We start from the raw sequence: 27429 nt of genomic DNA on the forward strand, positions 1-27429 counted from the left end.
ATGGTTAAGAGGTGCAAACGGTTCAAAGATGGTTTGAAGAGAGAGAATAGAGCTTATTTGGTCACTAGTTCGTCAGAGGTGTTTGATACACTGGTTGATCAGGCACGAGATGTTGAGTAGTTGTGTCTATCAGAGAGTTTTCTAGGAAAAGGTATGGAGATGTTGAATCTCATAGCCATTAGGTGAAGAGAGTTCGTGGTTATGATCCTAGAGGTGACTATTAAGATTCTCTTCTAAGGTAGATTGATAGGGTTTTTGCTTCAGCAGGGAATTTCCAACTGTCTCCACTTTGTTCTACTTACAATAAGAGGCGTGCAAGATTGTTGGTGTCTCAATAGAGGTTGTTTTTGGTGCGATGATCTAGGTCATCAGTTACGAGATTATCCGAGGTGAGCCAAGATTTAAGATGTCGCTCCTATTCCGGCTAGAGAAAGTGGTCGAGTTAGTACAAGTGGTTAGATGGGTTAGGCTAGGGGTAGAGGCCGAGATCGTGCTAGAGTGGCTAAGACTGGTGGTCGTGGTAAAGTGTATGTGATTTGTTAACATGAAGATTGTTTCCCGAAAGAAATAATCACATGTACCTTTTTGCTAGAATATTTTCTATTGCTCACTTTGATTTATTATGGTTCTATATATTCATATTTCCATAGTTGTTTGGTTGATCGGTTGAGTATCCTTGTTAGTGTTAGGGATAAGGGTTTAGTGGTTACAAGGGCATTAAGAGAGACTGCAGATGTAGATAAGGTTTATAGGAGATGTCCTTTGGTTATCCATGGTGAGGTGTTTCTAGCATATTTGATGTAGTTTTCGGGTTCGATGTGATCTTGGCTACGGATTGGCTTCGCAAGCATCAGGTGCATTTGGTACAGATTGGTAATATTAAAGATGACGGATAGGGATGAGCTAGTAAGATTTTGGATCAAGGTTTTGGTTGCTAATTTTGTGTCGACTTTGGATGCTAGTAAGATTTTGGATCAAGGTTGGCAGACATTTGTAGCCTACGTTATTAATTGGGGTGTAAGGAGTTGATGGTCCAGGATATTCTAACGATTATGTATTTTCTAGACGTTTTTCCTAAAAAGCTTTCGGGTTTTCCATCAGAGCATGAGTTAGAGTTTTGCATTGATACTTATATTTATTTAGCTCCTATGTCTATTTCTCCATATTGCTTGGCATCGAATGAGTTGAAGATTCAGTTGAGGAAGTTTTTGACCGTGGACGCAAGGTAATAAATTTGACATGAATTATCATGTCGAGTGTTGAATCCCACATGGAGCAATTGCTTACAATTAGAATTGTCAAACTTAACTAATAAAAGTTGTGAATAGGTTGAGGTGATATGGTAATAGGATTGTAGCAAAGATAACAAAAATAAAGTAAAATATCAGGGAATGTAACAAGGAATCAATATAGCATTAAACCGATGGACCAAATATGATGTGTCTACAATAGCAAGTTATATGATAATGATGTAATAACAGATTTATGCTTCAAACAATTATCAACAGTTGATCATTTCTCAATTATTTAAAACATGACATAATATATGTACATCTCTATATTACTATTATGCATGTTATTGATAAAGCTACGAAAATCAGTAACACAGATCTCTCTATGCTGCATAATGTTCTCACAAAGTCTGATGTTGTACGAAAGTACCATGCAGTCTAAGCTATCTTTATATCTAAAAAAACTCAAGATTAAACATACATTAAGCAATTTCTATATCTAAAAATAGTTCAAGGTTTACACCCAACTTATAAATCATATCATTAAGTAAAAGTCACGTAACAAAAATTTAATTGAACATCTTGAGTGCAAAACCAAATTTTAACAACATCTAAAAAATAAACATCCAACTTAAACCCAAAGTATTTCCCCTCTCAGTTATGAAAAATAAGAAGAAAAAAAAGAAACCCATCGGCCACCGCTGCTATGATGCTGCTACTCCAACACACTTGTTGTACTCCCTGATAGTGGAATTAAGATGCCATGGCTGCTGCAATGAAGTAGAAAATAAAGGAGATTAGGGAAATTAATGGCAAGGTAGAAATGATGTGAAAAGTGTGAAGGCTAGCCCATTTTATAAGCCCAAAAGGTCAAAGAATCCTCCAATAGGAAAAATATGATTTTTCCAACCATTTTACAACTAGAATGGACAACTTTCTGATTCCAAAAAATTCTATAACTGCTTGTTGAGTCATCAGTTACTGCAGATTTGGCTCAGCAATCCAGCATGACATCATCTCACAACAAAGTCCACAACATCAACAATGTCATAGCATAAGCGTACCAAATCATAGTAAAATATCATAAAATAGCCTAAAATATAGAAATTCACTCCCAATGTGCAAATGGTGCAAAATATGATAAAATAAACCTAAAATGATCCTAATGATGCTAAAGTTCAAGTTCAACCCAAGTAAAGAAGGTCCTAAATAATAACTTGTTATAGAGTTATCATTAGGGTGCACATATTTTGTTTGTGAATAAGAAGGACGATACATGTGTATTGATTATTATCAGCTAAACAAGTTGACAATCAAGAATGACACCCTTTACCGAGGATTGATGACTTATTTAACCAGTTCAAATATGCTAGGGTGTTTTCGAAGATTGATCTTTGTTCTGGGTATTATTAATTGAAGGTTTATGAGTCGTATGTGATGAAGATTGCTTTTAGGATACGTTATGGTCATTATTAGTTTTTGGTGATGTCGTTTGGGTTGACTAATGTGCTTGTTTCTTTCATTGATTTGATGAATTTTTTCCATCCGTATCTTTATCATTTTGTGGTGGTGTTCATAGATGATATCTTTGTGTTTTCTCGTTCAGAGGAAGAACATGATTCACATCTTTGGGTTTTTTGCAAGTGTTGAGGGAGAAACAATTGTATGCAAAGTTCTTGAAGTGTGAGTTTTGGTTAGAGGAAGTGGTGTTCCTTGGTCATGTTGTTTTCATTGAGGGTATTCAGGTTGATCCAAATAAAATTAAAGTAATTGTTGAGTGGAAGCCACCAAGTAGTGCGACTGAAGTTTGTATTTTTATGAGGTAAACTGAGTATTAACATCACTTCTTGGAAGTTTTTTCTTTCATAACTACTCCTTTGACGAAGTTGTTGGAAAAGAATGTGAAGTTTGAGTGGATAAAGGAGAGGCATTGTTGTTTTGAGAAGCGAAAGTTAGTTTTGACTAAAGCTCCTGTGTTGGTGCAGCCTGAGTTGGGGAAGATTTTATGGTGTATAGTAATACATTTATAACCTGTATTGGGTACGTGTTGATGCAAGATGGTAGGTCGGTTGCTTATGTATTGAGGCAGTTGAGGCCACATGAGCGTAACTATCCCGTACATGATTTGGAGTTGGTAGTGGTAGTGTTTGCGTTGAAAATTTGGCATCATTATTTGTATGGTGAGAGGTGTGTCATGTACACTGATCCCAAGAGTCTCAAATATCTCTTTACCCAGAAGGAGTTGAATTTGAGGCAAAGGTGTTAGGCTGAGTTGTTAAAAGATTATGGTTTTCGATTGAGTATCATCTCGGGAAAACGAACGTTGTTATTGATGCTTTAAGTCATAAGTCGATGGGTGAGTTGCGGGCTTTGTTTGTGAAGTTGAGTATGGCCAAGGATGGTTATTTGGTTGTAGAGTTACAGGTTCATTCTACATTGTCGCTACATATTGAGGATTTGTAGCCTGTTGATCAATTTCTGGAACCGAAGATTCAGCTTGTGCGAGGTGGTTCGAGTAGTGATTTCTCATTGAATTTTGAGGGTGTTTTATGTTTTTTAGGGAGGATATATGTTAATGCTGATGCAGATTTGAGGCGTGAGATTTTTTTTAGATGCATAGTGTTTTATGTTTTCGAGGAAGGATATGTGTTACTGGCGATGTAGATTTGAGGCGTGCGATTCTTTTCGAGATGCATAATGGATCATTTGTGATATATACGGGTAGTATAAAGACTATCGAGATTTGAGAGGGTTGTATTAGTGATATGGGTTGAAGGTTGCAGCTGTGGAGTTTGTTTGTCATTGTCTGGCATGTCAGCGTGTGAAGGATGAACATTAGTGTCCTTTCAGGTTACTTAGTCAATTAGTATTTTGGAAAAGAAATGAGAGCGCATTATTATGTATTTTTTGTTGAGTTAGCCTTTGTCTCCATTGAAGAAAGATTCTTTTTGGGTGATTGTCGATCATTTTTAAGGAGTACATATTTTCTGGCAGTACATACGACGTTTTCATTACAGAGGTTGGCGGAGTTGTATATAGCTGAGATAGTTTGGTTGCTTGATGTTCATTTTTTGATTAATTCGGATCGAATATATATTTTATGTTGACGTATATAAAGATTTTACATAAGGCTTTGGGTTTGAGGCTTAATCTTAGTACGACTTATCATCCGCAGACAGATGGTCAGTCGGAGTGTGTGATCCAGGTGTTGGAGGATACACTTTGTTCTTGTGTTATGGATTTTTTTGGTTCTTGAGAGTGATATTAACAGTTGACATGGCTCTATTTGAGGTGTTGTATGATCGGAAGTGCCAGACTCCTTTGTTTTTGGACCGAGCTGAGTGAGAGGCATGTTGTTGGTCCGGAGTTGGTTCAGGAGACAGAGGACAAGTTTAAGTTGGTTATTAATCTGTTAAGAGTTGCTTTTGATCGGCATAAGTCTTATGTTGATTTGAAGTGTCATGAGATTGAGTATGTAGTGGGTGATTTTGTCTTCTTGAAGGTTTCGCCTTGGAAAAATATTTTGCATTTTTGTTGCAAGGGGAAGCTTACTCGAGGTTTATTGGGCCTTATGAGGTCTTAAATTGTGTTGGTCCTATTGCTTATCATATTTGTTTGTTGCCTGAGTTTGAACATATTCATGATGTGTTTCATGTGAGTCCAAAAATAAAAAGGAGTAGTGTGGAGTTCATTTATCCAATGATTGAGTTGTGTTTTGAACAAAAAACCATTGATCTTCTAATGGGAACTATGTATATTTCATGACTTTGCTAACAAGGTAATTGTGCATGAGTGATTGTGTTTATAGAAGTGAATGTGATGATGTTAACATGATGATATTCTGTAATTTAGAATGTATTTGTGATGCATTATGAACTTATGATGGCATGACATGATGATATGATCATTAAGGTAAAAACAAGTGAGACAACTTTGTATGTAGGTGTTTTCTTTAACTTTGAGGTAAGCATCTTGCTAGAATGTTAGTTGATCACTAGGCTTATAGCTCACACTAATTGTTGATCACTAGGGTTATAGCTCACACTAATTGTTTAACACTTTTTCAGAGGATTAGTTTTGTTTTGGAGGTGAAGAGTGAGCACTCAGTGGTGATCAAGCAAGGATAATACAAAATAAAGTGTGTGTGGTTTGATTTGAACAATATGGCAATGTGGGAAACTATTTAGGAAATTTCAATTAACTATTGGTTATGTTTGTTTAATGAGCTTATAATGATCAAGCATGAATGTTGATTTTATATTGAAGCATGATTCTAAAGAATGATTGTGTTGTTAAAAGATGTTGTATGCATGTTAATATATGTTCATATGTGTTTCAATGATCAAATGTTAAATTGTGCCTTAAGCAAGTGTGTGATTTGTGTAGACAGGTGACAATTTGTGTATGGAATATGTTAGGCTCATATGATGCATGCAATGAATCAAAATGCATAATTGTACTAGGTGACTTGTGAAAAGTGAGCTTGATATGCAATCTTTGACTTTTGATTCTTAATTCATGTATGTTGTGTTGACTGGTGTTACGATGCATGTTACATATGTAATTTGACATGTATAAAGTGGTATGAAGGTGTTTAAGCATGTATCTAGAGCATACGATCTATTACATGGAAGTTTGTAGGCATGTTCTTGCATGTTCATATGATAAATCTTCATTTTTCAGAAAAATGATCGATCCATTGGGTGAAAGGATAGATCCCTTGCTTAAAGGATCGATTCCAAACCTACTATTTTTAAAGGATCGACCCCCCGTGAAAAGGGATCAATCCCTTCGCTGTGTGCTCGATGAAAAACGGTAAAATATGATTCATTAAAGGTTGTAAGTGTCCCTAAGTCTTAGTTTGACCCTACAAAGTTTGCAGATGTTTAAATTAGTCTAGAAATTGAATTGTTAATTAATACTTGAACTTAACTCAGAATTTGATGATATTTGTTTTGTCACACTTTAATATATTGAATTACATAGTGGAAGTATTAATTGTAGGTTTTATATTCGAATGTAACTTTTACATTGTTTATGTTTTGATCCTTAGGTTTGTATGTTCAATTGGGCCCTGAATGATATATGATAAAGCTTAAATTTTGCATGTCACTAATTGATGATTTATATTAAATATTGTTAATTTAATATGATTTTTCATTTGTTTTTGAAATGACCATTTTACCCCATAGTGTCAATGACATTGTTTCGATGTTGCATGATTGTTTGTTGCCGTGAATATGTTCAAGTGATTTTTTAATGCATCTTTTAGCGTGGGTGATTGTAAATTTAAATTTGTTTCTTCCTAGAACACATGTTTAAGGTTTTTGTTCAGTCTAACTTGTCTCGAAATCTAATGTACACTCAGGTATCCTAGTCATTTTTTGTGACCGGGTACGTGGTGTTACAATTGTTCTTACTGTTGTGATCGTTTTTTGTTGTTCCTACGAAATTGTTCACACACGCCTCAATAAAAACCTAACACGGATCAAATTATTTTGGTTTTGGTAAAGTATGGTGGGGATGAATATTTCCTCATGGTTGTGTACGTGATAGGTGGTTTATTTAGCTATTATTTTGTCTGTAATTTGCTCTTTGGTTACTAGTTTTTGAGGTTGATTTGTTTGTTTTAATTCATTCATTTTTTGTGCAGGACATTAGATTCTTGAAATTGCACTAAAATGATAGAATTCTATGAGTTTTTAGAGTCAAGGATGGATTGGTGGGCATGCCTTTAGGCATGACACGTCTGAAGTGGCATCGAGTCAGTAACTTCCAGAAGGTTCAGTCATCGTATATAGAATGAAGAACGAATCAGCCGCATTTTTGAAATTCAAATTAGGAATTATCTCTTGTTTTTAGAAATTATCTTTTCATCATTTTAGGAATTTAGAAAGCATATATACCACTCGGGTAAGCTTGAAAACATATTCAGATTTACCTTTTGTCGTCACCCATTTTATCCGAGTGGTGACATGGCATTTTTCATATTATATTGTATAGTATATATTTAATAATATAAATGGTTTTAGTAAAAAATAATTTTGGCATATAGTATATAGTATGTATATAGCATATGGTTTTCATATTAAAGGGACATATATTCTAATATATAGTTTTCATTAAATAGTACATATATTACATATAGTTTTCATATTAAAAAGCATATTATATAGTCCATATTAAATCAAGCCCATTTTGTTTTTCTTTTTTAAATAATAAAAAACCCAAAAAAGAACTCATTTTATTAAATAAATAAATCCATTACATTGTTTTGTCAATGCCCAAATATTAGTCCATGTTTGTTTTACAAATATATACATAAGGAAATAAAAAAGGAAAAAGGAAAAACCCTTTTTATGGGTATGGGGTATTGGTTTTTGCTTAGATTTTTTAAATGGTACAATGTATTAATTGTGGTACTACTTTTTAGGTGTACTTGATGATGACACATTGTTCATCCTTGTGAAGAGAGCCAAGCAATTGTGGACAATTGATGAGCCTTAGATCCAATGGCTTAGATTTTTAACATATCATATATCCTTGAGAAGAAAGCACAAATTCTTTAGAGCCCTTGGATAAGAAACTAGATCTAAAGGCTCTCATTGAGCCACATCACCCATCCAAGTAAAGAAGCACAAAAGAATCTCAACCATTCAATCTAGATTTGATCCAATTGCTAAGATTGCATCATCCAAAGGAAGCATATACTCCTCCATTAGCGAGTACCTACTGGCTGGAGTGCTCGCCAGTACGTGAGCCACACGCGTCAGACACTTTGTCTTCTTCGCCACACTACTGTTGTCACCACCACAACACGATCACATTTTGATTATGAAAAAGCATAAAAAAATTTTAAAAAATAGAAATAAAGATTTTCTTGAATCTAGAGTAAACAAGTTTGATTCGACCGTTTGCAACAGAATTTGAGCAGGAGCAGTTAAATCAAGAGCTAAATTTCACCAATATAAAAAGGGAGGCTTTTCATTAACAATAATCACCAACGAATCAACCAAGAATCATCACAAAAATACTCAAGGCACTACTCAAAAATTATAAGAAGAAAAGAGTAAAGCATGAGGCTTATCTTCATCAGAGGAGTTTGTCACCACCGTGGGAGACTTGACTGAGCTTGAAGGTGAGACTTTCTTTTATTTTCTTTGTTTTTTTTACGGTTCGAATAAAGGAAGTGGATGGTTGTGGGAAGATTCGAAGTCATTGGGTGGTTGATGATGGTCGGAGAATGGTCGGGCAGTCTTGGGTTGGTGGTTCAAGTTGGGTGAAGATTGGGAAATCTTATTGGATTTGGGGTTTTTGTTTAGGCTTTGGGTAGATGGAAGAACATTAGGCTTTGTTCTTGGAAATGTTCTTGGGTTTTGGGTGTTTGATCCAAAAATAACAAGTGTTGAGTGGTTTTTGGTGTTAGTGGAAGATTAAAGTTTGGTTTTGGGGAAGAACATGTTAGTGTTCATGGAAAATTTTGGCTTTTCATCTTGAAAAACATGTATGTGGTGGTATTTTGGTGTTTGTGGAGGATTAAAGTAGGGTTTTAGGATGAACATGGGATGAAAAATGATGAACATTTGAAGAATTTGGGAGAGTTTGGGATGGATTTTTCGGCCAAGTAGAGAGAACTTGGGGAGGAGAAAATTTTGAAAAGTTGAAAATGAGGCTTGTCTTAAAATTTTGTCTTATATAGTGGTAAACTTTTGGACAAATCATTTCATTAAACCACCCTATTTCTAGCGTGTTTTTGGTTCGGGATGTGGTTTTTACTTTATTTTATTTTTAGTCCCTAAATGCTTATAATTCTTTCATTGAATTTTGATGAAGTTCAATTTAGTCACTAATTTGATTTTAATTGTCTTTATTATTTTATTAAATGTGTTTAATTATTAATATTGAATGTGTTTAATTATTAATATTGAATGATAACCTTAAAATCTTTCAAAATAGTCACACACTTTAACATAGAATAAAACCATTAGATTTTAAAATCTCTTAATTTAATTACTAATTAATTAAAGCCTTAGTTTAGGTTCTTCAATTAGAAATTAATTAAGTTTAAAAATATCCTTTTAAAATTATCTTCTTTAATAATTCATTAGTTATAAATTAATAATTAAATCCATAATTTTATTAAAATAGAATGTCCGTTTATTTTCTGATATTGAAAAGGATGGTCTTAAAGTAACTAGACATTTCTTTTTTAATATTTTCAAATAAATAAATATTCTACCAGTGGTCACCAAAATGAAATAGGTTCATTAATTTTAAAACAAAAGGGTAGAGGTCTGTTCTTACCTTTAAATTGCTAAGGACACGTTGTTTGATTAACGCCAAAGTCTTGGCCTTGGTTCTTTAAATCAAGGAACATCGTTATTCTTTTTAATAATAATTTGATTAACTTGTCACTCTTATATTTTCTTATTTAGGGTTTAATAATTGTCTAATTTTCTACTAATAAATTTTTTTAAGGATGCCTGAAATATTGTGAAAGTTGATATTTTGAGAATGGGGTTGTCTCAGGAAAGACATACTAATATACGACATTACCATAATCATAATAAGATACTTAATAAAGTCAGTTTAGCGCTATTAGAAATGTTGAGTAATAATAATGTTGTATGTATAAATCATGAAGAAATATTAAAATATTTGACAACCGACAAACTTAGCTTGTCGGTAGGTATTAATACCTTGTAAAGAAGTATCGATACATAACAATATAATAGGTTGAAGTTTGACAAAACCAGTTTCAATTTGACAAAACCGGTAGAGATACCTAAATTGTTGAAATTTATATCGATACTTTTCTAAGTATATGCACCAAATTATCAATACTCTAGGAATTTAAAAGAATTACAATAATAGCACCTATAAAGTATCAAGACTTTAGAAAAAAGTATCGATACATAACAGGTTTAAATATGAGAAAATCGGTTTCAATATGACAAAACTAGTAAAGAACTACCCGATATGTTGAAAATATCGAATCTTTTATAAGTATATGTATCATATTATCGATACTTTAGGAATTTAAAATAATTGCAATAATAGCGCCTATAAAGTATCAATACTTTAGAAACATATATCAGTACATAACAACATAACATATTAAAATATGACAAAACTGGTTTCAATATGATAAAACCAGTAAAGAGCTACCATATATGTTGAAAATATCGATACTTTTATAAGTATATGTATCATATTATCGATACTTTAGGAATTTAAAAGAATTGCAATAATAATGCCTATAAAGTATCGATACTTTATAAACATATATTGATACATGACAAAATAACATGTTAAAATATGACAAAACTGTTTTCAATATGAAAAAACTGGTAAAGCTCTACCAGATATGTTGAAGATATCAATACTTTTATAAGTATATGTATCATATTATCGATACTTTTAAAAGAAAAAAAATGAAAAGGTATCAAAAGTATCGACACCTTACACAAAAATATCGAGACTTGGGTAATTGTATTGATTACATATAAATAACATATTCATTTAAAATATCAAAGGCATAACTACATTTCCTATTAAAATAGATAGAACACGACCGTAGTTTTCGAAATCGAAGCGTAATAGTTTCTGTGAAATAGAACGAAGGTGTTTTTAAAGCGAAGTTGTTTGTTTGTTGCTGCAGTCAAATTGAAAAGTACGTTTTCAAAACCCTAGTTTTTTTATTATTACAATAATAAAAAATATGGGTTTTATGGGTTTGGGGTTTTTGAAGTAAAAAAGTATTTGTGACCGATTACTGGTAGAAAGTGATATTCTATGTAGAAAATAAATAACGATACTTTCATATAATATTATATGTAGAAAATGATATTAAAGGTTGTATAAATGTGTTTATACTTGTAGTAGAGAGTATTCTCATTCGTTTGAAGGAAACCCTAGTTTTTTTTATTATTATAGTATTTAGAAATAGGAATTAGGGTTTACGTGTTTGGGGATTTTGAAGCAAAGAAGGATTTGGGACCGATTAGAGTTAGAAAGTGATATTATAGGTAGAAAATAAATATCGATACTTGTATATAAAATTATAGGTAGAAAATGATATTGTAGGTTGTATAAATGTACTGATACTTATAGTTGAGAGTATTTCGATTCCTTTGAAGGAAACAATTTTATTATAAGATTAGTTATCGATACTTGCATATTGAATAAATTGAATGTAACATTTATTTGATTTGATTTACATTATTTTAATGCTTGGATGTTCATAAACTGATATATGAAGGAAAAATGAAGTCAATAGATGATGCAATTGTTGTTCGTGAAGATGGCATTGAAATGGAGTACGAGAGTATCAACAATGAAGTAAATCGAAAGCAACCACTGAGTGGATATATGTACTTCTAGTAAGTATCAATGTATTTTTGTTATTGTTGTTGAAATGGTTATTGAATTAAAGTATTTAATAACTTTAAATTGATTACAAATTTTAAATGTTGACAATATGACTAAATGCCAAAGGATGAAAGAAGTTGGTAATCACAACATCGGTTCGGTATGTAAAATGAATTTGACATTGAGTATTATTTAGCGTTAATGTATTGATTAAGAAATATTTATGGTTAATTTTAGTTGAAACATGAGGTGTTGGAGAAATGGAAGTCGATGAGTGATGCTGAGAAGGAACCGTACGTGATATGTTCCAAAAAGGATAGACAATAATACAAATCTTGGATGAAAACACATGAAAAAAAGGTATTCATTAAACTTGTAAATATTGTGATAAAAAATATATAAGAACAATAACATTATATATTTTTTAAAATGTAGGAAGTGTCGACAAGGTGTAGCATCAAAAGACTGAACTCCATAATTAAACACCTGAAGGAGAAGAATAAAGTTCATGTGCTAGAAGAAATAGGGTTCAGATCTTTGATCAGAGTAAGATATTGACCAATTCAGAGAGAATTGTGTCCATCCTTGGTGGAGGAATTTGATGTAGAACAATGTAGAGTTAAATATGGTGATTATTCATTTCCTCTGGGGGTCCCATATGTTGTAGTTATCTTAGGGCTAGAAGATAAAGGCAATAGTGTTAAAGAAGTCATTAAGACGATTTACTGGAAAACACTTGTTATGAAATATGATTTAAAGCACAAGGTGGCATATGTTGGACTTGAAGAGGAAATTAAAAGTGGAGCTTACGAGGGGGATAATCTGAAGGCACGAGTACTATTGTACCTTGTCGGAATCTTTCTTTGTCCAACGGGGGATACATCTCGAGTAAGGACAATATGAAGTTAATTTGTGATAAAGTCTTGCAAGGTGAATTGAATTGGTCTAAATATGTCCATTTCAGATTGATTGAATCAATAATCAGCTTTCAGAAGGGCTGAAGCCAGAGATACCTCAAAGGGTACATAGCAATCTTAGAGGTAAATGAGTTGAAGGACGTGTTGGGTTTTTATATAAAATGATAGTATAGTTATTATATAAAATGATAAATTTAATTATAAATGCACGTTGTATTATTCGATTTTTTGTCTGACTATGCAAATGTATCGGGATTCCAAATAACCAAAGTGGCACACATCCGTGCATGGGGAAGGAAGAAGTAGTTAGAGTGATGATGAAGTTGAAGTTGGAAAGACCAAGCAAGCAAGAAAGGGTAATAAAAGTAATTATATAATATTAAGAATATAATCCAATGCATTAATATTGAAATTTAATTTTAAAGGTTACTGGAAAAGAGATAGAACTGGAACAGAAGGAAGATAAGGAAAAAGAGAATAAATAATAGAAGGTAGTAGGGGGTTATGGTCAGGACGGTTCAAGTAAATTTGACATTTTGATGGATGAGTTAGCGGAGCTAAAAAAATCGTTTCTGATTGTTTACAAAGATAATCCAAAATTGAAGAGGCAATTGAGAGCTATAAGGGGGAAATGGGTGGAAAAATTGATGGAGTGCTTAAAGAAAAAGTGGAATTGAGGGGTAAACTTAAGGGGTGATGGGAGTGGTTGAGAAAAAATTGGATGAAGGGGAAAAATGAAGGATGAAATAAAAGATATGAAGAGTTATATGGAGGGAAAATACGATGAATTAAAAAGATGAAGAAGAAAATATGGATGAAGTGAGGATGAAGGATATTAATGTTATGCGAACACCGGAGATTGTAATGGATGTTGAGCTGGATTTAGAATATCTGCACCTAAGAAGAAGAAGAGAAGGTAAGCTAAATAAAAGAAAATTGAATTTGATTTTTATGATTTTGTTGTGACTAATATTTGTAAGCAAAATTGTATGTTGAAAAAGTGAAAATACCAAGAGAAATTCATGTATATGAAAGTTGAATGTGTGAATATATATGGAATAGTGGGTTATAATCGAGGTCAGTGAAATATATTGCTTCCTGAGTGATATTTAAATATTTCATGACAAAATATTAATCAAATTCCTCATACAGCGATGTTGTAATCCAATTGGGAAATCAATACACCTTAGTAGCTGACGTTGCAACGCTGAAACCTATGGCATGGGTTAGCGGTGTAGTAAGTAGAAAGTATAAATTGTTAAAACCTAGTGAATATGTTGTAATCGTGTAATTAATTTTGTTAGGTTATTGATTTGGTCAGCTAGGTGTTGGTTTACGATTCAAATAAGATACGGGGGAATGGAAGATTGGCTACATTCCATACAACTTAGTGGTGAGTTAAAATAATAAATGTTAAAAAGTAGTGTTATAGATGGTCAATTAATAATGATTGTGGAGGAAATGCAAAATATGGTGTTGGAAGGAATGTCAAGTGTTGACCATGTTACAACCTTTTGGGAGATATATTGAAAGACTATTCAAAATTAATCGACTGTGATACGATAAGATACCATACAAATTGCAAATGGTGTTTTGTATGTAATTATTTATAAAGAAATGTTGTTTTTTTTTCAAATTGGGTGTCACATTTATTGCATATCCTTATGACAATAAACAACAATGATACCCATTGGTATTTGTTGGTGTTGGAAATGGATTCTTATGTTTCAACCGTATAAGATAGCTATTTACAATGTCAGGGGCCAAAAATACAATGAAAGATGCTAGGAAATTGATATGTATGAAAGGAAACAATTGTTTATAATGTATAATTTGTTTGTAATATAACTTGATATTTTTTTACGCAGATAACCATATTAGATAAATTTAATAAGAAAGACATTTTTGTACATGCATGTGGGCATCTGAAGGTCCCATTGAAAGATTTTAAATTTGTGGAGCATAAGATGATGCGCAATTGAATGGGTATGTAATGTTAGCATAAATTAAACGTGTAATTTTTGTGGAATTCATATTTGACATGTGTGGTAATCAAATTTTTAACAGACATGATTGAGGCATTTATGTGATTATGCCGATGGAAAGGATCGTTGTTAGAGGGTGAACAAATGATTTGGTAAGTAGAATGGAAAATTACTTTGCGGTCAAAAAGTTAAAAGTCTTAGATTGAATGTTATGGTTAACATACTGACAATTTGAATATAGGTTATTAGAGATTGGGATCGTATGAGAATATTAAACGATCTCATAAGCCACGATCAAAATACAAGGAGAGATGCGTTGACAGTGGCTTGCATGAGACACATGGAAAAACATAAGTGATGATGTAAGCCAAATTTTGTATGTGAATTATAATGTTGTATTAATGAAATTATGTATGAGATGAGCAAAGTTAGCAATAGGTTGTTGTACATGTTTGTTATACACACTACAAGTTATGTTGATACTTACGATATGTGTAGAACAGGACTTGCAGTATTCTAAATGTCATCATTGTCCTAAGACGCAATAGACATATTGTAATTATAAATAAGCATTGAAAATTAAAGACATTTAGTAAAATAGATATAGTAACTCACATCATTATCATCATTTGCAGGACCGATCGACCATTCCATTCCGTCTTTAAAAAATCAATATATGACAAGTACTGTAACTTGTCATTTACGGCTATTTTCATTATACCGGAACACTTTTATCCGTTTACATTGTTAATTTACCTATTACTTTAAAGTAATAGGTTTCGAAATTCCAAGTATAGATACTTCTGATTTATGTGTGTATCTTCAATTATTTAACATTATTATTAAAAGATGTACCATTCAATTCTCGAGATTTTTTGGTTGCATTTAATTGCATTTCCCTTGTAGCACCCAAATCATAAGTCTGATATGCTTTCGATGCTTTAAATGTTTGAGAACCAAATGCATCGCCTTTGAAATTTTAAATATGCAATTGATTCTACATCAACTATGTTTCTCTTAGACAGTTTTGGTTTACGGTTATCCTATCTTCATGAGCTAGATGAAATGAATACTATCCGGAAGGCATTATTCACATCCAGTCTTCCATCTTGTTACTCAAAATTATGATTGGTCAGAATTTTTTATTCATACTTATGTTTCTGTATCAATATACATACTACACTTATCTATATTTTATATTTAAGGATTGTTGAAATATCAATACTAGTTATTAAAGTATTGTACACTTACTCCAACTTTCAGTATGATTGTACAAGAATTTGCTTGCAAATTTATCGATACACATTATTAAAGTATCATTTTTTATAATCTCGACAACAAAGTTTTGATACTTAGAATTTCTAAACCGATTAAAATTTGACAAAACGGTTAAAATTTGACAAAATCGACAGATTAAAAATTGACAAAACTGATTTCAATAATTGTGCCTATAAAGTATCAGTACCTAAGAAAAATGTATCAATACATGATAATATAACAGGTTGAAAACTGAAAAAATAGGTTCAATATGCCAATACTAGTAAAGAGATATTGGTTTACAAAAAATGAAACATCTCAAAAGTATCTATACCTTACACAGAAGTATCGATACCTAAGAAAGGGTAATGGTATTGATTAAATATTAATAACTTAACATGTTCAAAATTGAAAAACTGGTTTCCATAATTGCGCCTATAAAATATCGATACGCGTATAAGAAGTATCGATTCTTAAAACTTCGAAACAAATTACTTTAAAGTAATAGGTAAATTTACAATGTAAGCGATAAAAATATATCGGTTTAATGACAAAATACATTAACATAAAGTATTGGTACTTTTTGTATATGTATCGATACTTTTTTCCACTATGCTTCCCAAACTAGATGCACGCAGAACGTATTGATACCTAATACACATGTATCGATACATGACAATATAACAAGATACAAATTGATAAAATCGGTTTCAAAATGACAAAACATGTAAAGAGTTACCAGTTTACATAAAAACAAAATGTCTCGAAAGTATTGATACCTTCAAGAAAAGTATCGATACTTCAGTAAGGGTAATGGTATCGATTAAATACAAATAACATAACAGGTTCAAAATTGACAAAATCGGTTTTCATAATTGCGCCTATAAAGTATCGATACACATATGAGAAGTATCGATTCCTAAAACTTTGAAACATATTACTTCAAAGTAATAGGTAAATTTACAATGTAAGTGGTAAAAAATATACCGATTTAATGACAAAATATGTTAACATAAAGTATCGATACTTGTTGTATATGTATCGATACGTTTTATCCAGTATTCTTCCCAAACTTGATGCACGTAGAAAGTATCGATACATAATACACATGTATCGATACATGTCAATATAACAGGTTGAAAATAGATAAAATCGATTTTAATATGACAAAATAGGTAAAAAGATACCGGTTTACACAAATATAAAACGTCTGGAAAGTATCGATACCTTACACAAAAGTATCAATAATTTGGTAAGAGTATTCAATATAAATAACATATCTGATTACAAAGGAAATCCCAAACCAGAGAAATAGATAGAAGACAACCATAGTTTTAGAGATCAATGGAAGTTAGTTGTTGTGAAATAGTAGTAGTGCACTTTTTGAAGCATTCTTGTTTGTTTATTGATGCAATCGAATCGAAAGGTATGTTGTCAAAACCCTACTTTTTAGAATTTCAGTATTTGAAAATAGGGGTTAGGTTTTTAAGTTTAGGGTTGTCAAATTAAAGAAACATTTGAGACCTATTATAGGTAGAAAGTTCAATATTTGTTCGTGAAGATGATGACCTTGAAATGGAGCCCAAGAGTATCAACATTGAAGAAAATCGAAAGCAATCACTGAGAGGATATATGTACTTCTAGTCAGTATCAATATATTTTTATAATTGTTCTTGAAATCGTAATTAGATTAAAGTATTTAAGAACTTTTAATTGATTACAAATTTAAAATCTTGACAGTATGACTGAATGCCAAATGATGCAGGAAGCATATAATCATGTTGACTGAATAGCCAATAAAACCCGGAAGGCAGGGTCCAAATGGTAAGCCATGAATTGGTAAGACAAGCTTCTTTTGAGGGTTTAGGGACTCAACCCCTCCCAGGTAAGGACTGCATGATTGAACATTACATACAATAGTTGTATTCGGTTCTTGAAGAATTATTCTTCATTGTATATAAGGATAGTTGTAATGATATCCATTCACGTTTCAAAACCAACAAGTATCATGCATACAGTACCCTATATCTTCGAGACAGAGGATAAGAAATTTGGCACTTAAAGATTTACCAAGAGCGATAGCTTCTGCTCTACATTAAGACTAAACCAAGAATCAACTCGCAATTATCCTATACTGCTCAAGAGAACTGCTAAATAAAGGGATTTGCACACATCCGCAAACATTTTATGGGAAACCCCAAGTATGGATCTCTGTTGCAGAATTTTAGCCGAGTACTTGGGATTTCCCATAAAATCCTCGCAGTTGTGTGCAAATCCTATCATTCAGCAGGTTCTCTTGAGCAGTATAGTCATAATGGCAAAGTTGATTCTAGGTTCGGTCTTTATACAGAGCAGAAACTAGTGCTCTTGGTAAATCTTTAAGTGCCAGATTTCTTGTCATTTGCCTCGAGGATATAGGGTAGTGCATGCATGATACTTATTGGTTTCAAAACGAGAACGAATATCATTACAACTATCCTTATATACAATGAAGAACAATTATTCAAGAACTAAATACAACTATTGTATGTAATGTTCAACCATGCAATCCTTACGTGGGAGGGGTTGAGTTCCTAAACCCTCAAATGAAGCTTGTCTTACCAATTCCTAGCTTACCATTTGGTTCCTGCAAGGGGGTTTTATTATCTTTGCAATCAACATGATTAACCTAGATAATCCCAACTACATAATTGATTCTAACCATGACTTGCAGGAGACTCTATTCTACAGACTGTTTGGCAAGGTTCAAATACACGATACAAGGGAACATATGGAAAGGTCCAACTATTGGTATGCCAAATATCGGTTAAAAGTAAGCAATTAGTGTATTGACACCCCATTGACGATTTCCATTGCTTTAACTCTTTCAAGTGTATTGTAGATGTCTTTATGTGTAAATCCAACATTCTCATAACCCATATATAAAGAGCATTGTAGAAGTAATAGGTAAATTTACAAGGTACACATTAAAATTATATCATATAATGATAATAGTTTAAACTTTTATATATTTTTCAAAACTTTGTTATATCGGTCTCGATACTTTAATTCCACATAAAGGCTCAAACAATCTGCACTCAAAATGTATTGATATATATATATATATATATATTCCATTTTTATAATTATGAAACCTATTACTTTTAAGTAATAGGTTAATTGACAATGAAAAAGGTTAAAGTCAATCGGTATCATGATAATATGCATAAACAATGTTCATGGTAGTATGTTGATAAAGCTTGATAACAAATCAAGAAATTAACCGGTTATGTTATCGTTGGTTCTAAGGCTTCATTATCTTTAACTTTGGTTAATTCCACATAAAGGCTCAAACAATCTGCACGTAAAATGTATTAACACACACACACACACATATTCCATACTAAAAATTTCGAAACCTATTACTTTAAAGTAATAAAATTCAATCAATCGGTATCATGATAATATGAGTAAACATTGTATGGTAATATGTTGATAAAGGTTGATAACAAATCAAGTAATTAACCGGTTATGTTATCGTCGGATTCCAAGACTCCATCAGCTTAAACTTTGTTAACATTTTAGGCGTTACCTAATATGTTGATAACACTGATAACAAATTAAGTCATTAACATATTTTGTTATCGTCGAATTTCTAAGGCCCATCAGCTTTAATAATGCGCTACCTATTACGTTACATAAGCGCTACCTAATAAGTTATTATGCTTGACAATGTTTCTAGCAATTAACCGGGTATGTTATCGTCGGATTTCTAAGGCTCCATCAGCTTAAACTTTGGTAACATTTTATGCGTTACCTAATATGTTAATAATACTAATAACAAATTAAGTAAAATAACAAATTAAGTAATTAAATTATTTTGTTATCGTCGGATTTCCAAAGCCCCATCAACTTTTAGAAGGTGGTACCTATTACGTTACGTAAGCGCTACCTAATATGTTATTATGCTTGATAATGTTTCCAGTGATTAACCGATTATGTTATCGTCGGATTCCTAAGGCTCCATCAGCTTAAACTTTGGTAACATTTTAGGTGTTACCTAATATATTGATAACACTAATAACAAATGAAGTCATTAACCTATTTTATTATCATTGGATTTCAAAGCCCCATCAGCTTTAAAAAGGTGCTACTTATTACGTTACATAAGCGCTACCTAATATGTTATTATGCTTGATAATGTTTCCAATAATTAACTGGTTATGTTATCTTCTATATTTTTTTGGCGTATTTTACATAGGACGATAACATAACTGGTTATTACCATTTTTATTACCAACTCAAATAATATTTCTGATGAAATCGTATAATATTTCCGATATCGATTTTAACCAGTCACTTGTTTAACTAGTCACACCATTTTTTAGTCGTATTTTAACCGCCTCACAAAAAACTTCGCTTTGAGAGCTGTGCAATATTCTTTCAATCATGGCTTTATGCACCATGCTTTTAACAGTATAACTCTAGTACTAACTCCCTAGGTTCCTAACTCATCTTCAATGAAGGAGTTTAGGCATACCTCACGTTGTAGTGTTATCTACAAGTGTATCACTCGAATAATTGTTAGAAGAATCATGGTTATCTGGATGGTATTATATCTAATAGTTATAACTCCTTTGTTCAAGGAAGAAATATCATCGATAACACTCTAATTGCCCAAGAACTTGTCCGAGGCTATGTCAAAACTTCCTTGTTGCCTAGATGTGCTCTCAAGGTTTATATTCAGAAGGCTTTTTACTCTTTAAGTTGGTACTTCATTCTTAAAGTTCTTGAGGCTTTAGAGACTCCACCCATTGTCTTTAATTGGATTAAGATTTGTATCACTTCGCCCAAGTTCTCAATTTCTTGAATGGAGGTCTTGTGGGCTACTTTGAGTGTATAAGGGGGTTCATTGGCGGGACCCCCTTTCCCCTTATTTGTTTGTGCTTTCTATGAATGTTCTTTCTAAGATGCTTGATGCAACTGCCAGATATGGAACTTTGGTTGGTTATGCAAGAATTTTACCAATACTCGGAGTTGAAATTCAATGCTAAAAAGAGTGAGATTTTCTCTTCAGGGATTTCGAGGAATGAATTAATGTTTATAGAGGAGGATGCTGGTCTAAAGCTTGGGAGGTTTCCTATTCGCTAATTGGATATTCCTTTAGTTACAAGAAGGCTCACTATTAAAGATTGCAAGCCTCTCGTGGACGAGATTGAGGGCAGGTTGCATACTTGGGAAGCTAAACACTTGTCCTATGTAAGGAAAGTTCAGTTCATTCAAGCTGTCATCTTTAACATTCATAATTTTTGAAGTAGGCAGTTAGTCTTTCCAAGGCTTTCATTAAACGCGTCAATAAAATGTGTGTGAGGTTTTTCTAGAGAAATAGAGACGAGGCTACTAAAGGGGCTCATGTTAGCTAGAGTGTTATTTGTTGTCCTAAATCTGAAGGGGGATTAGGGCTCAAGGACTTGGCGTCTTGGAATAAAGTTTGTTTACTCATGCTTATCAAATCAATTCTTAGAAGGGAAGTCTTTATGGGTTGCTTGGATTTATGAGTATGTGCTTAAGGGATTTACCTTTTGGCAGTTGAGTGTGAAAGTAGGAGTAGTTGGATTTGGAGAAGATTATTGAAGTTGAGGGCGACTGCGATGCGGTTGGATTTTTTTTTATCATAACCTCACTATTGTTGAGATTTGGAAGGATATTTAGGCAAAGGAGGGGCAAGGTGGAGTGACATAGATTGGTTTGGAATCGGTTTCACATTCCAAAGCACTCGGTCATCTCTTGGATGGAAATTTTAAATAGATTGCCTACAAAGGATAGATAGCTTTCCTTTGGTATTAATGTGGATGTTGTTTGTGTTCTCTATGGTAGTGAGTTTGAGTCCAGAGACCATATCATCTTCGGCTGCACGTTTTCTAAAACAGTGTGGTTGAATGTGCTGCAGGCTTGCCATTTGTAGCGTAGAAAGAGCAATTGGAGTTGGGAGCTTGCTTGGGCGATTTCTCGTCTTAAGGGCAAATCCTTGCTTACTATTGTTTTGAAAATTGCGTGGAATTCGTTTATTTATCATGTGTAGAGGGAGAGATATTTTTGGTTCTTCCAACAAAAATCCCTACAAGAGGAGGCGATTGTCCATTGTATTAAGGAAACATTAAGATGTAGAGTGGTAGGATTGCCCATAAGTAAAGAGAATCTGTTAATAGATCTCTTTGTAGAGAGCTGAATCTTGTTTATGTGTTATTTGTTTGCGGTATTGGTTGTATGAACTCTTAAGTTTTTTCTGAATAAATAAAATTCACATTTAAAACAAAATAGCCAACACAACCCATTTAATCAATCAAAAATTTGTTTTTTCAGATAAAAGGGATGTATTCAAGAACATTAATGAAGCAATATGGGATAATACATGCAAAAGTAAACTTCTGGCATTAGAAATATTATACTTTCTCATTGTTTTATTTTGACGTAATGCTAGAATTTATGGTTAATAATCTATAAGATATGACTAGCAATTGTTTAATAAATAATTTATGGCTTTATCGATTGTTTAATATATAGAAGCGTGATTGAAAAGCAATAACACGATCAGTTTAATATTTTTTCTGATAGTATTCTTTCTATATCTTAATGTTTTATGCCTTGAAAATTTAGCCTCAGCTTCGACGAAATTTACTTGCATCAAGGCAAGCCAATGCTTCAATATATTATTTAATGTAACATCTTTACAGATGTTCTGAAAATTCCTCATCTAGAATAGCAATGGCTAACCCTTTCTCTGGTGTGTTAATTTCGCTTCAGCTCCTTCTCTTCACTTCCATTCTTCCTCGTGTTAATTCCATTTCCTTTAATATACCTCGTTTTGACTTGGATGCAACAGCCGTACCGTACCAGGGTGCTGCAAGGCCCAATGTTGGAGCTGTTGAATTCTGAGACTAGACAAGTTACAGACTTCACCTCTCATTTCTCCTTCATCATCGACACCCAAGGTCGAGCTAGATATGCAGCAGGCCTTGCTTTCTTTCTTGCCCCTATTGGCTCCGAAATTCCACCAAATTCGGCAGGTGGATTTCTAGGCCTGTTTAGCACTACAACCAGTGATTCTTCTAGGAAACAGGAAGTCCATGTTGAGTTTGATACTTTCCCAACCCTGAATGGGATCCTTCAGTCGAGCATGTTGGGATCAACATCAACTCGATTTCTTTGGTTACGTATGCTCCCTGGAACTTTAGTTTGTACAGTGAAGTCACTGCTGATGCATGGATTTCATATAATGCTAGTACTAGGAACTTGAGCGTCACTTGGAGTTATCAGAACTCTACATCTCAAGGCAATTCTAGTCTTTCTCACCAAATTGACCTGTCTGAAATTCTGCCGGAAACTGCCATAGTAGGGATTTCAGCTTCTACAAGTAACTTTATAGAGCGACATCAGCTTGTGTCATGGGAATTTAATTCTAGTTTGGAAAGAAAGGCAACCAAGGGAAAAAACAGGAACAGGATCAGAATAATTGTTGGTCTAGCAGTTCCATTCGGTGTTCTAATAATCAGGGGATGCATAGGATTTCAGATTTTATTGTACTGGAGGAGGAAAAGATCACATCAAAATATTGAAAGAACTTCTGGCATTAACGATGACCTCAAAAGAGGGGCTGGACCTAGAAGGTTTTGTTATAGTGATCTTGTCTCAGCTACCAATAACTTTTCAGAACATAGGAAGTTGGGTGAAGGAGGATTCGGTGCAGTTTATAGGGGGTACCTGAATGATTTGGGCACGGCGGTTGCGGTTAAAAGGATTTCAAGTGGATCCAGACAAGGTAAAAAGGAGTATGTGACTGAAGTGAAGGTCATTAGCCAGTTGAGGCACAGGAATCTGGTACAACTAATGGTTGGTGCCACGATCGAAATGAGTTCATGCTTGTCTATGAATTCATGCCAAATGGTAGCCTTGATTCGCACCTCTTTGGTAACAAAGCTCCTCTGACTTGGCCAGTAAGGTACCGAATATCGCTTGGATTGGCATCTGCAATTCTATACCTTCATGAAGAGTGGGAGCAGTGTGTGGTGCATCGAGACATTAAATCAAGCAATGTAATGCTTGATTCCAGTTTCAATGAGCTTGGTGACTTCGGGTTGGCTAAGCTGATGGACCATGAGCTAGGTCCCAAAACAACATGGTTGGCTGGAACCTTAGGCTACTTGGCTCCGGAGTACATAAGTACAGGTAGGGCTAGTAAGGAGTCAGATGTTTACAGTTTTGGGGTCGTCCTCTTTAGGGGTGTAAACAAGCCGAGTCGAGCTCGAGTATTGCCGAGCTCGACTCGAACTCGAAAACTTTATATGTAAGCTCGACTCGACTCGAAAACTCGCGAGCCTAAAATTTTCAAGCTCGACTCGAACTCAAAAGAAAATATTGAAACTCGACTCGAACTCGAAAAGGCTCGAACTCAAAAAAATTTTAAGAGCTCGATTCAAGCTCGAGACTCAAGCTCGATTAAAGCTCGATTAAAAAACTCGATGCAAGCTCGATTGAGAAGCTCGATTAAAAAAACTCGATTTTAAGCTCGTTTCAAGCTCAATTCAATCTCGAAAACGGGTTAATTTTCATTTGCTGAAACTCATCCCCTTTTATACACACACTTTACCCCTTATTCCCCAAACACCACCGATGTGGGATATCAACTCACATGACCAACTGGCATCCCCCTAAACGAAGTCGAAAAGCTCCATCTCTCTGTGCTCAATACCAATGTATTGCCTTTCGGACAAGCCACTCTTGACATAACCATTGTTGCTCAGGTATTGTATGATTTACAGGTTAAAACCCTTGACTTAAACCTCGAATATTCCATGGTAATTAACTTATTATCGTCGACTCGTCGTCTGCAGATGGAAGCTGAGTTTTCGATGACAGTGAAGGATCTCGTGAAATGCCTACAACTGGCTTTGCTTAAGTTCATCTGATATGAACAACTGCAAAACAAGATTTTTACATATTTTTTTTGGATCATTGATGATTTTATATAGTTTATTTTTGTTGGTGTTTTTTTCCTCAAACCTTAAAGAGAGAAACAATAACCAGTGACCTGTAATTATATTCAATAGCTCGGAGGATCAAGGTTTTGAAGCAAAGGAGGGTTTCCATGTGTTTAGTAACTATATTTTTTTCGTGGAGCTCACCACGTTTAATTTTTCCCTACTTGGCTTGGCTGTATTTGGATTTTCCACCATAGCTATTTAGCTTTAAGAGGTTTTTGAGGGGTTTTGACCTGAAATTATGTAAACGACCCCTCTTTCCCCTTGCTCTTCTTCTTCTTCTTCTTCTTTACTTGATGAGCTGAATAACAAGCTTCTTCTTCTTTTCCCTTTCTCTTCACTTAGATATCAATATATATTTTTTGGGAGATAACAAAGATGAACCAAAGTAGGATAATAATGAACCGAGTCTTCCAAAATTTGAAATTATCAAAATTAGTAATGTTGGACAATCGTTAGAATGGATCGAAGTATTAGTATATCAAAATTTTAAATGAATTTCATCGATTTTGAGTGAATTTCAAATAAAATATTTCCATGAGAATAAAGAAGGTAAAATACGAATATTTTGACACCGATGGTGATTGTATGATATTGATGTTAACCTCTTGACTACGGTATGATAAAATATGATCCCATCGTTTTAGTTGTATTTGTACATCAAATCTCCGTTTACATTATGTCGTCAAGTCAGCTCTTGAAATATTGTGTTGGTGAGTCAGTGTTTGAAAGCAATGACGGTGTCGATAATCATCATTAAGATATGATAAAATCATGTCTTAATCAATAAGTTGTGTATATTTATTTTGCATGTTGATATGTTTATGTATAAGTACGTGAATGATTTATTTAGGAGTCACATAACATCATTTTGCATAATTTGTATGTTACCTTCATGTGCATAATTTAATCTCTATCACTTAATTGGATTTAGGGTTTAGGGTTTAGGTTTAAGGTTTAAGGTTCATTACAAATACATTAATTAATAGACTTGGTACCGATTTATGAGGTAAGTACAATATATATATTGATATTAAATGCTCAAACCTTTAATATTTATGATATTTGAACCCGAAACCTAAAAATACAACAACAATTTTAAAAATTAGTTATTTAAAATATTATCATTAGAAATATATTGAATATTTGTCATTAGATAAATATTTTTTTATTAATTTAAAATAAATATAAAAATAATTTTTTAATCATTTTCAATTCAAGAATATTTTATTCATCAATAATGTATTTTTAATATATTTTTAATAATGTAATTTTAAAAAATCAAAAATATAATATAATATATTTTCGAGCTGCTCACGAGTTTTTCGAGTCGAGTATCGAGTAGCTCGTTTCGGCTTGTTAAGAACTCGAGTCGAGTTCGAGCTCGAGTCGAGTCCATTCGATCCGAGTATTTATCGAGCCAAGATCGAGTCGATCTCGAGTAGCTCGCGATCTGTCTGGTCTCATTTACAGCCCTAGTCCTCTTAGAAATTTCAACGGGAAGGAAATCTGTTGATCCTGGTGGAAAATCTGATATGGGATTGGTTGAATGGATATGGGGTCTTTATGGGTAAGGAGAGCTACTTTTGGCTGTTGACAGGAAATTGGACAAGGATTTTGATGAAAAGCAAATGGAATGTTTGATGATTGTTGGACTATGGTGTACTCACCAAGATTGTAATTCGAGGCCATCGATCAGGCAAGCAATTCATGTTCTTCATTCGGAGTCACCGATACCTAATCTGCCAGCAAAGATGCCTGTTCCTATGTATCATGTATCTTTACCATCAGTCTCCCCTGGCTCTAAGGAACCTTCAGTAACTTATTCAAGCTTGAATGTTGGTCGTTAAACATTTATTAGCCTTATGCTCTATGTAGTTCTAGTTCCTTCTTCGTTTTTTCTTTCTAATTTCCCTGATGCAAATTTCACATTTTATGTTGATGTATAAACACCACCACTTGTACGGTTACTTGGAAGGACGTAGTTATGAAGATAGATTACAATGTTTGCACTGAATGTATGCTGTTCACACATGTTCCTTAGTTGAATTGATATTTCCGTGCGTTGGTTATCATGGTAAAGTCATAGTTATGATCATTATTTTATTCATCAATATTACTATAATGTTTCAAATTAGCTTTCGTATGCCAATAAAATTATGATTCAAGTCAACTCTTGAAATGCATATATTTATTTATACTGGAAGAGTCTAGAGCATGTAGTTAAGCCTTTAAAAAAGGTTCCTTGGCAGCAAATACAGGAAGAAAACTTTGATTTGTGATAAGTATACTACAGAATTGAACGACTGGTGCGTTGGGAGGTGCCTTGGTTGGAGTATCAATGTACTATTGTTCCGCCGATATGTAGTTGACTTGCAATTGACGATTCAGAACTTCGTCTCGAATGAAATGTAGGTCAAGCTCCACATGTTTGGTTTTGGAATGAAGAACTGATTTGCAATCGATGCCGAAAACACTGAACTGGTGTTACCACACAACGTCTTGGTAACCTCATCAAGTGCAACACCTTGGTCATCCAATACAGATTTAAGCCGGACAAGTTCAGAAGATGCACTGCTAGGCTGCGATATTTTATTTCTGTTGTTGAGCGTAGTACAACTCGTTTCTTTGAGCTCCAAGATATGATATT

The 27429-nt window shown here is 33.4% G+C and overlaps 1 pseudogene; it reads left to right on the forward strand.

Annotated features, from left to right (window-relative positions):
• Positions 1–885: 885 nt before the first annotated feature.
• Positions 886–26723, forward strand: LOC120166929 (annotated as a pseudogene).
• Positions 26724–27429: the final 706 nt, after the last annotated feature.

This window comes from Hibiscus syriacus, unplaced genomic scaffold, assembly GCF_006381635.1.
Source record: "Hibiscus syriacus cultivar Baekdansim isolate YM2019G1 unplaced genomic scaffold, ASM638163v2 tig00111650_pilon, whole genome shotgun sequence".
NCBI lineage: Eukaryota > Viridiplantae > Streptophyta > Magnoliopsida > Malvales > Malvaceae > Hibiscus > Hibiscus syriacus.